General features: G+C 43.1%; 1 protein-coding gene, 1 long non-coding RNA gene and 1 pseudogene across 7 annotated transcripts in view; 2 read left to right on the forward strand and 1 right to left on the reverse strand.

The window, feature by feature from the left end:
• The window catches only part of MCF2L (MCF.2 cell line derived transforming sequence like), a 307,099-nt gene that overhangs the window by 59,414 nt on the left and 231,057 nt on the right, over positions 1-16,628 (forward strand). The window lies entirely within an intron of this gene.
• Positions 1,948-16,628, reverse strand: part of LOC130355542 (uncharacterized) — a 67,712-nt gene continuing 53,031 nt past the window's right edge. Inside the window, exon 4 of the long non-coding RNA XR_008888574.1 lies at positions 1,948-2,123. This is a non-coding gene — a long non-coding RNA (uncharacterized LOC130355542). The remainder of the gene's footprint in view (positions 2,124-16,628) is intronic.
• Positions 5,927-6,094, forward strand: LOC130359904 (U2 spliceosomal RNA; annotated as a pseudogene).

Below are 16,628 nucleotides of genomic sequence, written 5' to 3' on the forward strand. Positions count from 1 at the left end.
ACTCCAGCAAAAGTTAACCTATCCCCTAATTACAGAATAGCACATAAGTAGCTGATCGTGGGTAGGGGTCTGACCCCTGGTATCTCCCGCGATCTCCGGGAGGAGACCTCAGCTCTCTGTGAGGAGCGCGTGTCATCCACCGGTAGACTGTGCGCGTTTCATTCATTTCTATGGGAGCGCGGATGATGCCCGAGTGCTGTACTCGGGTCTTTTTAGCACTCCCATAGAAATGAATGAAGCGTGTGCCGCCTGCAGCATCCACTCCTCACTGAGTGCCAGGTCACGTTCCCGGAGATCATGGTGGCCCCAGCAGATGAACCCCATTGTGATCAGCTACTTATCCCCCATCCTGTGTATAGGGGATAAGTAAATTTTTGATGAAGTTCTCCTTCAATGAATTTAGGAGTAAAAAATAGTGCACGTGTGCCAAATTCATGAGTGTTGCATGTGGCTTAATAAATTCAGCACATTGCACTAGCCCTCACTTGACACATTTCTCATGCTTACTCCACCTTATGACTGGGGTACATCTAGATCAATAATTTGCATCAAAAAGTGTTGCATGTCTATAAATTTGGCCAATTTCAGGACTTCTATTTGCTCTGCACTTTTCTCTCTGCACTGTAAGGCCTCACACTGCAAAATAATCAAGCAAAATCCGGCAGAAAAATTCAGCTTGGAAATTGCGTTGCAGTGAAGTCCCATTGTTTTTAATAGGGTTCTACAGCACTGTGCACACAGCGGAATTTGGCAGAAACATCTGCCGCAGAAATTTTGATTCCAGCCTCTGCAGAAAGAATTAACCTCAGAAATTAATTGCTGTCTATGGAGATGACACATTTCCAAGCGGTCCTAGCACTGGCATGTTCTGCCGGGGCCTGCTGTCTGCGGAATGTCTGCCTGGACATTCTGTTTTATGAATTTTCAGGGTCCCTAACCATCTCAAGGACCGGTGCCGACCGAAACCCCCGTCCCCTTCCCCTGCTTCCAGCTCCCCCTCCCGTGTCCCCATATATATAGTTGTAGGCCCCTTTGTGCCCCCATATATAATTGTATGTGCCTTTGTGCCCCCATATATACAGTTGTAGGCCCCCTGTGTCCCCATTGTAATTGTAGGCCCCTCTGTGCCCCCTCATGTAATTGTAGGCCCCTCTGTGCCCCCTCATGTAATTGTAGGCCCCCTGTGCCCCCACATGTAATTGTAGGCCCCCCCTGTGCCCCCACATGTAATTGTAGGCTCCATGTGCCCCCACCTGTAATTGTAGGCCCCCTGTGCGCCCCCACACGTTATTGTAGGCCACCTGTTCTCCCACAGGATATTGTAGGCCCCCTGTGCCCCCACATGTAATTGTAGGCCCCCTGTCCCCCCACATGTAATTGTAGGCCCCCTGTGCCCCCACACGTTATTGCCGGCCCCCAATTGTAGGCCTCATGTTCCCCCACATGAAATTGTAGGCCCCCTGTGCCCCCACAGGATATTGTAGGCTCCCTGTGCCCCCACATGTTATTGTAGGCCCCCTGTGCCCCCACATGTAATTGTAGGCCCCCTATGCCTCCACATGTAATTGAAGCCCCCCCCCCCCCCCCCCCCCCCACAGACATATTGTCTCCAGCCATACACAGTATATGGCTGGAGACCCAATGTCTGTGTTCTGCCCACTTCAGTGCTCCGACCACTGCAGTTCGGGGGTACTACCCGGCTGGCAGCCCAGCATGTGACCATAGCCTAAGAAGTGTAAAATTAGGAGAAAAACTGTCAAGACCAAATAAATCTGTGTATTTCTTTTAATGGTAAAAATCATCTTTTATCTCAGGTCTAATTTTATGTTTTATGGTGCAATTTTATGTATTTTAAAAACAAATTAAGTAAGTGAAGAAACATACATTATTTCCCTTAAGAAAGTACTTGAAATGACATAGCAGCATTTTTTCACTAGGTGGCAGCATAGCATTTATTACAGAAAACCTACAACAATTGGGTAGGATGTCCCCTGTGCTTAGTGTGTTCAGATACTGTTCATGCAGAAATGTTAGAGGGTGTAACGCTTCTCTTTTACTGTTTTACCTTTCCTTGTAATACCTGGAAGTTACTGACACGTAGGCTGCATTAACACAGGATTCTCCTGCATAAGACAAAACAAAAAAATGTGCAAATATTTCTATTGTAGCTTTTCTCCACATAGTTATGGCTTATAAATACTGATACAAAACACTAACCAATATGCTTATGTGAAAGTGGCCTAAGTGTTGAATCATAAGGGGGTATGTAGGTTGTGTAGGTATGCCACAGTCTGGTTAACTTTTTGCAGCGGTCAGGAATTTATCATATCGCAAATCTACACCAGCAGAGTAGAAACCATACAATTTAGTACTGAATTGAAAAATGTGTACTAGCGCCATATTTATCACATACCCTGCACCATTTAATACATTTGGTGCATGTATACATTTCCCACCACACAAATAAAATGGGTAAAACCTACACCACTCTTGATTAATTCCCCTTAGTGTGTGTATATATTATGTTAGACAATGGCCCCAGTAGCTACTCACAAATAATGTGTATATGCTCTAATGTCAAGCCTCTACCTACTGTATGCAGAAACTCTATAATCCACCTATCACTTACATGACAATACCGGTTTAAAAACTTTAAGCTTTACAGTGAAATTGTCAGTTTTATGTTTTTACAATTGATATTGTGTGTGAATTCCAATTTAATCGTAGTAAGGATTGGTTTGTCCAGAGGTTACCCCCTCTGCATGTCTTGCTGTTATTTTAGTTTTTTGCTGGTCTTATAACTACTGGGACAAACCATGTTGAAAAGTTCAGACTTTTAGGCCTAGCATATAGTGAGCTGCAGGTTTAATAAGCCAAGGTCTTTCAGTTCACCAGATGTAACTGCACTGTAATCACTTATATGGTCTATCATTCTTATGATATGTTGTCAGTCTGTCTGTCACCTGAGTATAGAAGGTCCTCCTAAACATAGACTATAGACTGACAACATTATTACTGTTAAGAATGTGGTGGCCATTAAGTTGGCTATAGGGGTTGCAGAGGAACACATAGGCCTTGGTGCCTGAGGATTATAAATGGCTCTTGTTTTGTTAGCTTTTGGCTTGTGTATTTTATTATTTTCAGCCCAATAATACAAACGTACAGTACATTTAGTGTTATTTATAGTAAAACATCAACTATATGGTATTTGTGTGCTGAATCCAGGAAAATATACAATTATTTCAGGTACATTTCTTTTGTCTTGCTTGTCCTACTTGTTTGTGAAGGCTGTCTGAGCAGTAGGCAAGACTAATTGTAAATGCTTGGTTTCCTAAACCTCATCTATAAACTGAGAAGTAGACGTGTCAGCATTCATCTGCTCTTGCAGGAGTGAACGCCAGTTTATTGCTGATTGTTGAATAAATATCTACATGTTTAATATTTACAGGTTACAAAATATTACTATATATATATATATATATATATATATATATATATATATATATATATGATGAATTCAAAAAGTTTTAGGCCCCTTCAGTTTTTTTAACATTTTGTTATCTTGCAGCCTTGTGCTAAAAAATGTTTTTCCCTAATCATTCCGCACTCAATATCCCATAATGAAAATGAGAAACTAGAATTAGACATTTTTGTAAATGTATTAAAACAGAGAAAAATAAATTTTGCATTTGATATAAGCATTCAGACCCTTTGCTATAATTTATTTAGCAATTTACAGTGGTGTGGGGAAAAAAAAATACTACTTGTCCAAGGGACTAAAAAGGGAGCACAAACTACTTATCCATCATGACAATCCACTTCTCCGGGCCAATTTTAGTTTTTACACCTTTTTTTTCCCTCCTCGCACTATAATAGCCATAACTCTTTTATTTTTCTACAGACCAATATGAAGCTTGTGCTTTTTGCATAACATAGGCTCCGAAACAAAAAAAAAAACAATATTGGTGAGGTAAAACTGAAAAAATAAAAATGCTGACAATGCATATCAGAGCAAAAACCAAGCCATGAGGAGAAATAACTGCCTGTAGAGCTGAGAGACAAGATTGTGTGGAGGCACAGATCTGGAAAAGGGTACAAAATGTTTTTTGCTGCAGTGTAAGAGCACAGTGGCATCCATAATTCTTGAACGGAAGAAGTTTGGAACAAGGACTACTCCTAGAGTTGGCCGCTCCACTAAACTAAATAATTGGAACAAAAGGGCGTTGGTAAGAAAGGTGACCAAAAACCCAATGGTCACTCTGGCTGTGCTGCAAAGATCCTGTGTGCAGATGGGAGAAGCTTCCAGGTCAGCCATCACTGCAGCCTCCACCAATATAAGCTTTATGTCATAGTTAACAGAAATAAAACAATAAATAAAATAAAACTGTAGAAACTTGCTGCCTCTTGACAAAGCCACTGATTTGTAACGAAATATGTTGAGGGGGGCAAAGTAAATATTTTACCATTGTGCATAGAACTATTTCATCTGTGTGTATACTGCAGGCACATTCATTGATTCATAGTGATCAGGTGACCCTGTATACTGTACAGAACAACTAACACTGTTAGGGGACTATAGCACATCTTTTAAAAATTGTTTGTGTAGTCATTAATAAAGCTTATGGGTACATGGAAAATTATAATTTTTTGGTTTGCCCAAAAGTCTTCTCAGTAAAAGACACATGAAATTCTACCCAGAGTTTGCAAAAAAAAAAAAAAGGACCTTAAAGACTTTTATACTGTAAGATTCTCTCTTATTACTCCAATATTGAAGTTTTTGGCCTCAATTGCAAATGTCTGGAGGAATCCAGGCACTGCTCATTACCTACCCAATTCCATCCCTACAGTGAAGCATGGAGTAAAATGTCTGAATACTTATGTCAATCAAATTTTAAAGTTTTTCTTTTTTTTAAGAAATTAGCAAAGATTTCTGACTCTCTGTTATCACGTTGTCATTATTGTGTATTGAGTGCAGAATGATGGGGACAACAACAACATGTAAAAAAAAGTGAAGGGGTCAAAAAAAAAGAAACCTTTCCAAAAATATTGTATATTTAAATCAGCTTAGATGATGTGAATGTAATATAACAAATGAAAACTATATCCGAAACTACAGATAAAATAAAATCACATTTTTATATTTTGAATACCATTCACATAGTTATATATAGTTAAGATAGCTATGATTTTTTTCAAACTTTTGACATGACATAATTTTTGACCCGTGTGGGTCTGAGTGATGAGACCCCCACTGATTGCTGAAAAGAATCCATGGGTGAAAAGATCTGATCAGAAATGAAGGGGCAGAGCACTTTTGTCCCTTTGTTTTACCAAATGAAATGGCTTCTGCAAAAGATTCTGCAGGGCTAAAGATTGACAAAGATACGACTGATAGTTACTAATAGTGATGAGCGGTAGGGGCCATATTCGAATTTGCGATATTTTGCGAATATATGGACGAATATTTGTCCTATGTTCCCGAAATTCGCATATTCGCTATGTTCAGTTTTTTTTCATGTGAAAATTCTTAATGATATTCGCATAGTGCACATGCGCAATTATATCTTTCATCTGAAAGAAGGGATGGATCAGTGCCCAGTCTGGAAGTGCCAATATTCGCATAAATATTCCCATAAATTCACATAAAAAAAGGAATATTTGTTATTACGAAGATTTATGACTATATTATAAATATTTGTGAAATCGCGAAGTGCTGATATTCATGGTAAAAATTAGCATTTCGAATATTTGTGCTCAGCACTAGTTACAAAAAATACTTTTATTATTAAAAGGTATTTGTTTTTAATGATTTAATAAATATAAATGTTTTCACCATAACTACACTAATACATATGTATGGAAAACGGTCCTCAAAAGTATAGAAGATCAGGCTTAGTTCATTTCCCCCCAATATTGGGTTATGTGTATCTCTTCTCGGCCTTTTGGCTAAGATCAGTGTAGTATCTGTTCTTATCAGTTTTATCGGTGGATCAGACACCATCGATGTATGACTGGTGAGGATGGGTGCTGCATGGAGGGAGCAGGTGTACCGGGTGTTCCGGGGCTGGTTTTCGACAGAATCAGCTCAATGGCTGCCCTGATGAGACCTGCTTCCTTCAGTTCGCCATGAGGCTGAGAGGGTCTAGAGCCGAGGATGGACTTGCACCATATCTCTATACCTTGTGGCACTCACCTCTTGATTCCCGACCTTCTGGCTAGGATTGGAGACATTTTTATAGATTCGGCCGAATGTCTGGGCAGTAAGCCTGCACACATTCATTTCTTTCTTTCTTTTTGTTCACTTTGTCCCTTTTTGCGTGTTGTGTGTCCACAGGATTTTTCAGGGTGCGGTAGCCCTTCTAGGTGTCCCTCCTGGCGGTCTAGGGGAAGTGTGTGCAGCCATCAGGTTCCGCACCTCCCTGCAAAAACCCTGGGTACTTCTGCATGGGCAGGGTATTGACCGTTTATGGCAGATACCTTGGATAACGCCAAGGGGGATGCTGGGAGCATTTGTGGTCCCTTAGTAGCAAAAAGGGACATCGAACCTGGAACCTTGCAGGTACCTTTTGGTTCGGAGGCAAAGGGTAAGGTTTGTTGGGGGCCCTCTCTCCTGCACTTTTTCTTGCAAAAGTGTATGAGTAAGTACCATATAATAAGTTGAACAAGCCCTCTCTCTCCTTGTCCTTGCACTCCTTCCTTACCTCTTCCTCTATAGTAAAAAAATAAAGAAAAAATTATTATCACTCTGCCCTGACCTGTTGTCTGAGCCTTGAGTACAAATGTATTCTGCCACCCCCCAGTGCAAGGCCTGTACCCAGACTCCTCCCTGCCTCACTCCTCAGTGCCATAAATGTGTGGTCCCCAGACCTATCTCACAACTTCTGGTTGCGGTTGTCAGAGGTGGTCAAAAATCCAAAACAGCCCAAGGTTTGCAAAATTCCTATTGACATTAATAGTAGTTGTGTAAACATTGTAGCACCACAGAAACAGTGCTCATGGTGATGCATTGTTCGTGCAACTCCCATTAACCTCTACAGGAATAACGTGAACTACATAAAACAGCCTGTTGAGCAGCTTTCACTTTCTGAAAACCAGGGCCTCCATCTTGAGATAGGTGAGATGGGTCCCTCTTTTGCATTTGTGGTCCCTTAGTAGCTTCGGCAAAAAGGGACATCGAACCTGGAACCTTGCAGGTACCTTTTGGTCCGGAGGCGAAGGGTAAGGTTTGTTGGGGGTGCCTCTCTCCTGTCGGAGAAGGGCTTGCAATTGATCGCATCCTTTGGGCACGTTTTTTTTTGTGTAACACGTTTGCACTTTTTCTTGCACGTTGGGTGATTCGAGAGCACGTTCCTCGGCTCTAAAAAAAAGTGGATATGCCATAAGTGTCCTAGATGTAATATCCCCTTACAGGGGTACTCTGGTGGAGAACAATATTTTTTAAATCAACTGGTGTCACAAAGTTAAACAGATTTGTAAATTTAAAATTTAAAAACCTTAACCCTTCCAGTACTCATCAGCTACTGCATATTACAGAGGAAGTTGAGTACCGTATTTTTCGCTCCATAAGACGCACCTAAGTTTTAGAGGAGGAGAAAAAGAAAAAAAATATTCTTAGCCAAACCCCCCTTGTGGCCAGCAGGACCCCCCTTGTAAACAACAGGACCCCCCTTGTAGTTGCTTACCGGTACTTATCACTTCCACTTCCCTCTTCTGCCGTCCGCATAATGGAGTCTGTGGAGGAGCATGTGACACACACGTCACTCTGCTTCCTCCGTAGCGTTACGCTGGGCGCAGGGGAGGAGGTGGAGTGACGTGTGTGTCACATGCTCCTCCATAAGACTCCATTATGCTGACAGGAGAACGGGACAGCGGCAGTAAAGGGGATGGAAGAACGGGGTAGCGGCGTAAATCAGAGGCAGCGGGGAAGCAGAGCACTTCGCCGTACACACTCAGGAGCAGGTAAACTTAGCAGCCTCCCCTCTGCAGCCTTCCCTGCACTTCGGCCCTGCACTTCGGCACACACATTTGCTCCATAAAACGCACAGACATTTCCTTCCCACCTTTGGGGGAGAAAAAGTGCGTCTTATGGAGGGAAAAATATGGTAGTTCTTTTCAGTCTGACCACAGTGCTCTCTGCTGACATCTCTGTCCATGTCAACAACTGTCCAGAGCAGGAGAGATTTGCTATGGGGATTTGCTCCTTCTCTGGACAGTTCCTGAGATGGACAGAGGTGTCAGCAGAGAGCACTGCGGTCAGACAGAAAATAAATTCAAAAAGAAATGAACTTTCTGTGGAGCATATAGCAGCTAATAAGTACTGGAAGGATTAGGAATTTTATATAGTAATTTACAAATCTGTTTAACTTTTTGGCACCAGTTAATTTAACCAGAGTACCCTTTAAAGGATGGCTGCTGTAACTGAATGCAGACTGTAGCTAAACTGCAAGATGAAGAAGAGGTCGGGAGCATAACTAACTGGCAGAGTAAAAGCAGTGATACCGCACAAGGGTTTACGTCAGAGATGTGCTTTACACATGTGCACTACTGTGGGAACCAGAAGCTTGAATAATGTAAATGTTCCGTAGGAATGAATGAGTGATTTTTCCAGTCTTCTGTTTATACTTGCTCTCCTTCAAGTCTCTCGTAAGCAACTGAACAACTTTTGTGTGTTATTTCATTTGCCCTTTAGTTGGATGGACTCACACCATTGGTGTGTGACAATGCTTTGTGTGTAGTATGATAGCAGGAGACCTTGTTCTCACTGGAAATGGCACGCCAACATCTCCAGCTCTGTGGATGTCTCCATAGGAAAACACCCTGTTTTTATTGGTGATCTGATTTCTTTTAATACAACATTAGAAATATATTAATAGCGCTATATATATATATATATATATATATATATATATATATATATATATATATATTTTTTTTTTTTTTATTTTTTTTTTTTTTATTAAATTCAACTCATATACTTGCATTTATCCAGCATTAGTATTCCTGCAGTTTGAAGTGTGATCTGCCAAGGATTTGTTTACCGGAGCCCATGAGTAGACTGTCATAGGGGTCTCAGCCTCCACTTCCCCTGGCTTCTCTGTTCATTGGCTGGGTATATAAAGGTCATGTGAAAGACAGACAGATATCCTGTTGCTTCTCTTTATAACCTGCATCTGTCTCCAAGCAGTTGAGTTGTGAACTTGTGTTATAATGACATCAAACCATTGCCTTAGAACAGTATTTGCCAAACAGTGTGCCTCCAGCTGTTTCAAAACTACAACTTTCAGCATGCCTGGACAGCCGTTGGCTGTCCGGGCATGCTGGAAGTTGTTGTTTTGCAACATCTAGACTCTATTTCTATATCTATATCTAGACATGCTGTTTGGAAATCACTTCCTTAGAAAAATGGGAAAAATTTATACATATTATAACATTAGTTTAGCCAATTTTATTTAGGCTTTATACCTGCTAAATGAAACTTGTGAACTATTATTTTGGGGTGTCCCAGCACAGCAGCTCCAGCTGCTACCTATTGCCCGGTGGCTGAGTGAATAAGGGTATGCTCACATGGCAGAATGTCCTTGCTGAATTCCGCATAAGAATTCTGCATAGACATTCCTCAGCAGCAGAGTCTCATGGATTTCAATGGAATTCTGCTGCACTGTTCACACTTTCTCTCTTTTTGCTTGCTTTTTCTTTTTCTCTCTGTTCCTTCCTCTCCCCAATTCTTCTCCCTCTTTTTTGCTATCTGGATCTCTATCTCCAGTTGAATATTCTTTTTGCATAGCCAAGCAGTTGAATATTAATTTGCTTGTTTATATGGCTATTTCATCTTAGTCTCATGATGCTTGGCCTAGCCAGTCATTTGCTCTACATTCATGCCTTAGCTTATGGCTGTTGATCTAAAGTTTTCGTGGACTTGGAGAAATATGGGACTGTAGCACTTCATAGCGTGTCCGGGGCAGCTGCGTCATTTTCCCTTCACAGTCAGTAATGTACTAATTTGCAGAACTGTTGGCACTCCTCCTCCCTGCATCTAGGATTAGGGTTGGATTCCAGGATTAGGGATAGATTTGGACACCAATGTTTCAGAATTTGTGGGAATGAGGCTCATCACACTATGCCTGGTTCGCGTTTCACAATTTTCAGGGACTGACGCTTTAAAGGGGTACTCTGGTGGAAAACATTTTTTTTTTAATCAACTGGTGCCAGAAAGTTAAACAAATTTGTAAATTGCTTCTATTAAAAAAATCTTTACCCTTCCAGTACTTATTAGCAGCTGTATGCTACAGAGGAAATTATTTTCTTTTTGAATTTCTTTTTTGTCTGCTGACAGCTGATGCCCGTATCAGGAACTGTCCAGAACAGGAGAAAATCCCCATAGCAAACCTATGCTGCTCTGGACAGTTCCTGACAGGGACAGAGGTGTCGACAGAGAGCACTGTGGACAAGACAAAAAAGTTCATTTAAAAAAAAAAAAAAAAGTTTTCCACCCCTTTAAAGAATTACTCCACTCCCCAGCGTCCGGGACATTGAGTTCTAAACACTGTGTGCGGGCTTCCATGTTCACGCATGCCCTCTTGTGATGTCTCGGCCTGCCCCCTCAATGAAAGTCTATGGGAAGGGGGCGCGATGGCCGTCACGCCACCTCCCATAAAGTTGCATTGAGGTGGGTGGGACGTGTTGTCACATGATGGGGCGTGACATCACGAGGGGGCGGGGGTGAACACAGAAGCCCGCACAAAGCATTTGGAACTCAATGTTCTGGACGCTGGGTAGCGGAGTAACCCTTTAAAAGAGAAGTGACAACCGGACGTGCCTCCCTTCTTTAAGAGGAAGGCAGAGTGAAGAAGTGACATTGCTGGAGGTGGGGAAGTGACGTGGCTGCACCGAAAGTGCTGTGGTCCCACATTCCTCTTAGCCCCTGAAAACTTAACAACACTAGCTTGTTTCTTTTCATTTGTTTTGTTTTATTTTATTAATTTATGTTTTTCATTATGCCTTTGTTATTGGAATGCTATTGTTTGCTCTTAAATCTCCTTTGAACAATCTATTGTGTGTCTCTATCCTGTTTTGTGGTACACATGTTGGACCATATGTAATTTCTATTACTCTGTCCCAAATAAACCATTTTTTTTTTAATTGACAAAAACGACTTTATATAGATTGAGCAACTGCTTCTCAGCAAAATGTCAAAACCAACACAAGGTTGTTAGTATTCACTTTGATCAAACTGTGTGTGGTAGCCCTTGGGGGGTGTATGGTAGTGGTGGTATGGTAACGGTATAGGAGGGGTTAATATTAACCCTGTCACTCATGACACCAGGGTGAGGGCTGGTATTATTGAGGTATAGCTTCGGCCTATCGCCGCCCTTCCCAGAAACAACAGGCGTATGCAGGTAATGACTGAAGGTCCACACTGGAGTTAAACTTGAACTGAAGTAAACTTTACTCTTGAACTTGCGGTATATTCAGAATACAGTAACAGTCTCTGTAATACACTTGTATAGACTTCAATGACTGACAGTTGCTGTGGACCTTGCGTCTTTTGCAAGTTAATAGAATCAAGGTAATTGGTGCATGGATCCGTCCGGATTTAGGGGTAGATTAGGTCCGGTAGTCCCGCAGAGTGTTTGGGGATTGATACACTCTATAACTATAATTGTTCAGCTGTTGCCACAAGGCTCAGGCCTAAGGAAGTCTGGGAAGGCGGGTAGGCGGGATCACACTGAATCACATGGCGGCATGCAGCCTATCAGCAGCCGGTCAGCCCTGTGATGTCACAGCCCTATATATTCGGCAGGCATTTCCCGGACGTTTTGCTGAGAGAGCAGAGACTGTGTGTGTGCACTAATCACCGTTACTGACAATAAAGATCTTTACAGCGGCAAATCATTTCACCTCAAGCCCACATTCGTTATGGTTAGACAGAGAGCAGACTCTGTGTGGTCACTAATCAGCGTTACTGACAATACAGATCAGCACAGGGGAAATCCATTGACCTCAAGCCTGCATCACTGCAGGCAGGGAGAGTTTAGAAGTCGTTTCATAGTCTGCCAATTGAGATCTTCACAGGAAGCACTCCCCATTCAAAGACTGCAAGCAACCATAGTGCAGGCAGGGACAGTTCAGAGAAAGAGTACGCTTTTCTCTGTTGCAACCATACTGGGGTGTAATACTATAAAAAAAAAAGTGAAAAATATACCCACTCCGCAGTTCTACGTTTTTTCTGGTTAACGCTAATAGGGTGCAGTAAGTGTAAAAGCACTAAAAGTCGTAGGCACTAGATTGTTGCACTAGATTGTTACGCATATTTCTTGTGCAAACGTACTGGGGCATATTACTTTAAAATATATATATATATATATATATATATATATATACGCACTCCGCTGTTGTACGTGTTTTCAGTTTCAAGCGTATAGTGGCCTTTTAGTTTAAAAGCAGGAATATATACACACACATTGGGGGAGATTTATCAAAACTTGTACAGAGGAAAAATTGCCCATGGCAACCAATCAGATTTCTTCTTTCATTTTTAACAAGGCCTCTGATAAATGAAAGAAGTGATCTGATTGGTTGCTATGGGCAACTTTTCCTCTGCACAGGTTTTGATAAATCTCCCCCATTGAGTGTTCCGCAAGTTTCTGTTGCAGCCATATAGGGGCGTATTTGTCTATAAAAAGTAAAATATAGACGCACTCCGCTGTTGTACGCGTTTTCTGTTTCAAGCGTATAGTGGCCTGTTATGTAAAAACAGGGATATATATATTCACACATTGAGTGTTCTGCAAGTTTCCGTTGCAGCCATATAGGGGTGTATTTCTCTATAAAAAATTAATATATATGCACACCACTGTTGTACATCAGGCAGAGAAGTGCCAGGACGTGCACAGAGGAGTGGCAGAAGCCTAAATATATCAGGCGCAGTCAGAGGTTGCAGCAGAGTAGGGGTGCGTGGCAGCAGGAGTCACAGTGAGAGGTCTGAGCTCCCAGTGTCAGCTAGCGGTCGTGTCTCGACCAGCAACCCAGCAGCTGTCATTGATTGGTTAACTCGGTCATCCACTTCATCCGACACCCCCAATCAACACTCGGTGTGTTCCTCAGACTCAACACTCAGTTGGCATGGCCCGGGAGCAGTCCCTGTCCTCCAACTGCCTTTGTCCTATGCCTTTCCCTTACGCAGAGAAGTATTGGATGCTGTGGGCTCAGCTCCACTATACAGCGAGGACGATGAACTAGAGGGCAGTCGGCAGCTACTGCACAGCCAAGATGTTGAGTCGACATACTCTTCTTCCTCCCCTAGGCGGGCAAGTAGTGATGAGGAGAGTGGCGTGGGAGGTGGTGTTGAGAGTGTTCAGGCTCCTGAAACAGACACCATTGAGGAACTTGAGGATGACCCTAGTGACGTGCAGACACAACAAAGGGACTACAAATGCTCCCGGCATCCCCCTTGGCGTCAGCCAAGGTATCTGCTTGCAGAGCCATTAACGGTCGGTACTCTGCCCATGTAAGAGTACCCGGGGTTTTTACAGGGAGGTGTGGAACCTAATGGCCACACACACCTCCCCTAGACTGCTAGGAGGGACACCCAGAAGGGCTACCGCATCCTAACAATCTTGTGGACACACAACACGCAAAAAGTGACACAGTGACAAAAAAGAAATAAATAAGTGAATGTGCGCAGATATACTGCCTGGACATCCAGCCGGATCTATAAAAATTTCTCTGATCCTAGGCAGAAGGCCGGGAATCAAGAGGTGAGTGCCACGAGGTGAAGAGTTCATGGTGCCAGTGCTTCCAATCAGTGAGCCAGTACATACACCCAGTGAGTTTCGGCACCTTGGGGTCACCACTCCCCGAGGCACTAAAGTACCTCGGCTCTAGACCCTCTCAGCCTCATGGCGAGACCCGGAGGGAGACAGGTCACACCGGGGCAGCCGTCGAGCTGATTCCTCAGAACCAGCCCTGAAACGCCTTGGTACACCTGCCCTCTCCATGCAGCATCCATCCTACATCAATTCCCAATTCTAACACTGTACAGATACTACACTTGATCTTAGCCAAAAGGCCAGCCGTGTTAACTTACATGTGCATGGCTTAATATTTTAGACAAGCATATGTAACTGGCAGGATCTACCCAGTAGCCCTCCCGGGTCAGGCCTGCACCACTGAAAGGGAGGACAAACTGACACACTACGCTCTGCGGCCTGCATAGACAGCACATTAAACTCGTTAATTACTTTAAACTCTTCAATTGACATCTCAAAAATCTCTTTAATTGTGATGCCATATGGTCTCCCAACCCTGCTGCCACATCCAGACTCATTGTGTTGCTGTGCGGCAGGGATTCTAATAGTGATGCCTGTAATCTGCATGTCATACTGAATAACAGTATTATTTCACTAACACAGCACACTCCCTATGCGTGTTATGACAAGGCAAAGTGTTCTACACCCCTATTGAGGCTCTCTGTAGCCCAGAAATAGCAGTTTTTAATAGTGATTCGCAGGCACAGCACTGCAGCAATAGTGGTCAACATACATCACCACAACATGTAAACTAATGTCAAAAGGTCACTTTTCCTTCTTATAAATGTTTTACATTTGCGGCAGTTTGTGCACTACAACCTGATTAGCATACATAGCTTAGTAAATTTTCCCAATTATGATTATACAATGTGGGGGAGTTTATTAAAAGTCCTGGCAAAAAAGTAAAAAAATGAAATAATTGTTGTACTAGCACCAGTTTTGCGCATTTAACTATTTGTGCTTTTTTTTCTCAATCCCCGCCATTTATGCCAAGTGGTCAGGGCATGTGTGGCCCCATGTGCAGAAATAACTTTGGTTTACCCTTGCTAGCAAGCATAAACTGTAGTTGAAATTTCCACCAGCTCTTAGTAGTGCATATCCCCATATACTAAATCATGCAAAGAATTGTAAACATACAAGATACTAGATCTGGCACTACTCCAAATGTGTTCACACTATGCCCCACAAAACCTTCTTGGTACCGTGCCTTTTCTGTAGGACACAGTGGTGCTCAGCACAAAGATGCAGCAATAATGTAATCCAATACAAGTAAAGAAATGATTGGCACTCACCTGTCCTTTGGTTGCTTTAAATGGGCACTGTCACCAAACTTTTTTTTTTTTATATGTTGCAGTACTTATGTACTACAACATATCTCTAATATAAATCTATAAAAAATTTTTCATTAAAATAGTTTATTTTAATGTTGAAAACCGGCCACTAGGGGTCTCCCTCCTAGTGGCCGGCTGCAGGCTGGCGTGACTTCACGCATGAATTTTGACCGATGCCGGCCGGGCATCGGTCCTAATTCATTTAGCCTGACAGGCAGGAGGGAGCGCTGAGAGCGCATTGGCTCCCTGGCTTCACACGTCAGCCCTGCCTCCCGGCATCTACACACTGCCGCCCCTGTTGCTCTGCACTCAGGTATGGCTGGGGGGGGGGCGGGGTTTGGGGTAGCGCTGCGGCAACTTTTGATTTCAATAGGGGGGGGATGGGGGTTAGCGGGGTAGCGCTGAGGAATGCGGCAGCTATTGATTTCAACAGGGGGGAGCAGGGTTCGGGGTAGCGCTGCGGCAACTTTTGATTTCAACGGGGGTGGGGGTAGCGCTGCGGCATGCGGCAACTATTGATTTCAACAGGGGGGGGGGGAGCGGGGTTCTGGGTAGAGCCGCGGCGCTAACAAAGTTATTGTTTTCAGCACAGGGTGCCTCCAGTTGTTGCACCACTACAACTCCCAGCATGCCCTGCCAGCCAGTAGATGTCAGGGCAAGCTGGTAGCTGTAGTGGTGAAACAGCTGGAGGCACCCTGTATAGTGAACTAAGGGCGGTGGTGTCGGCCCCAGCATGCATCAGTGACGTTGTGCCTGCTGGGGAAGTCTGCCTGGTAGTGAGCACACTACCAGGCAGACAAAAAAGCATTTTTAATGTAGTAAAAAAATAATGTAAAGGCAGGGAGGGGGTTAGGGATAGATGGGCAATAGGCAGGGATAGAAAAAAAAATGGATGGTAGGAGCTACCCTATAAGCTTTATTAACTCAATACAGCAGCATTACAGACATGCAATATTACATGATTTAACCCCTTAAGGACACCGGGCGTATCCATACACCCCCGTTTTAAAGTCCTTAAGGACTGAGGTCGTATGGGTACGTGCAGCTGGCTCCATGGTGCGGCGTGCTGCAGACTACGGAAGGCGGTGAGTTGCCTAGCAACATCTGGAGGGCTACAGTTTGGAGACCACTATACAGTGGTCTCTAAACTGTAGCCCTCCAGATCTTGCAAAACTACAACTCCCAGCTTGCCCAGACAGCTGTGGTGTGAAAGCAGCCTAAGATGTTTTTATGCATGATTCAATTACAGAAGATTTTTGCACATGATGATGGGTGAGTGCCATCTACTTTTTCTTATGCTGCGGACTTGATATGTTTTATAAAGGTTAAACAGTTTTATAAAGGTTAAACTGTAAAATGCAGCACAAGAAACTAAGGGTTTTATGTTGTATTGCACAACCATAAATGGTTAACAAGACTTCAGAAAGGGAAAAGTCCCTGCTCAGTACCAGTCCTTTCTTTAGCTTGGAGGAGGATGTCCTACCTAAAG

Source organism: Hyla sarda, chromosome 2 (assembly GCF_029499605.1).
Source record: "Hyla sarda isolate aHylSar1 chromosome 2, aHylSar1.hap1, whole genome shotgun sequence".
NCBI classification, from domain to species: Eukaryota; Metazoa; Chordata; class Amphibia; order Anura; family Hylidae; genus Hyla; species Hyla sarda.